Source organism: Barbus barbus (assembly GCF_936440315.1).
Source record: "Barbus barbus genome assembly, chromosome: 5".
Classification (NCBI taxonomy): Eukaryota; Metazoa; Chordata; class Actinopteri; order Cypriniformes; family Cyprinidae; genus Barbus; species Barbus barbus.
In genome coordinates, this window is record NC_136733.1 from 39,650,195 (window position 1) to 39,651,970 (window position 1,776).

Genomic DNA, 1,776 nt, shown 5'->3' on the forward strand with positions numbered 1-1,776 from the left:
CCCTGCGCCTGATGATGAAGAGCTCGCCAAGTGTGCGCTCCGTGCGCCAAACGCATGCTGAAGCGAGCGCAGATCTGGGGTGTCTTCAGGCTTTCCAAAAGAAAAAAAGGCAAGTTGTGCGAATACAGCAGAGGAAAACTTAAATAAACGGGAAGGAGGACAATCACCACGGTTTGGCTGTATTACGCGCGCGTTTGGAGAAGCTGTACAGTCCTTGACTTGATGCGAGGAAGCGTGTGAGAATTGCGCACTCTAGTAGGTTAAACGCGTAACTTTCTCATCAAAGGGAAGCGGTCTCAGCTCCACCTACATTAAGATGTTTTTCTGTCTTCTGTTTTGGAGGAAGCGCGCAAGAGTACCGCACTTGACTGTTTCGAAATATTCGCTCTCTAGGATCTCTCTCACTTAAGGTCTCAGTCATTTCACTGTCATTTACTGTTTCCTTTATTTCTGCAGTTTTGTGCCTTGTTGCGTAACCACATTTTATATAGCATTACACAATTTTATTTTTGGACATGTTAGATTTTGGACTGTGGAAAGAGAAGAAAATAATAAAACTATCCAATCTTACAGAGATCACTGTGTTGAGAGAACACGGGCCAAAAGCCCCATTTACAGCAAAAAGTGACAAGATTTTATGCAAATACATGCAGGCAGACATGCTCACATAATTGTAAACAAACAATTTTTATAATAGGCTAGTTAATCACCATCTTCTTGATGATGATGATGATGATGATGATAATAACAGGATTTTTTTTTTTTTAATTGATCAGGAATCTTATTTTGCATCAGATTTGCTGACATGAGTCTGGGGGCGGGGTTTTGGAGATTGAGGGGGTGATGTTCTAATTCAGTGGTTGAAATTGCTTACAGCAACCTTTTATTGTAGCCTTGTGGTTAAAGATCTCTGAAAGGGGCGATTCATGACCACTGACAGAAAAGCCCATAAACCCAGGTTGCTTCAGGGGAAATTGTGCATGATATAAGTGCACTGTAAGTCACTTTGGATAAACCGCCAGCTGAAAAGTCTTATAATTTTAGACTTTCCAGAACACCATGTAGAGCTCTAAGAGAACAAAAGCCCTGAAAATTTGAACAATCAAAACCTAACAGTTGAATGTTGACGGCTATGGAGACAGTGCTCGAACAAAAACAGAAAAACGCATCCTGTCCTGTATGTGAATGGTGAGCACTCAGTGGAGTTAAATGGCATGAAAAATGAATTTGTAATGAAGCGGAGAATTGCACAGAATAGGACAGCATGTTCCCAGGCTAATGTGGCCAAAGCGGCTATCATCACCATCTTCGTTGTCATTGTCCAACAGATGGGGCATGTCACCCCCAGGGCCTTATGTTAGTGTCTGAATGCATCATTTCTGTGATCGTTTCTTTGGTTATAAAGTTATAAACCTGGTTTATGAATTCAAGCTACAGGATTCGATTTTTGGATTGAAGTTATAGGAATTAAAATGCACTCATTCTCAGGCCATTCAAGTTTGTTTTTTCATCGTAACGGATTTGGAAAATGTAGCATTCCATCACTTGTTCACCAATGGATCCTTTATAGTGAATGGGTGCCGTCAGAATGAGTCCAAACAGCTGATAAAAACATCACAATCCACACAACTCTAGTCCAATGAATTAATATGTGAAGCGAAAAACTGCTTGTTTGCAAGAAATAAGTGCATCATTAAGGCATCTCAACATTAAAGCATTGCATGGCCAAAAACCAGTCCACAATCTATAATACTCTCCTATTCTAACATGTCGCAC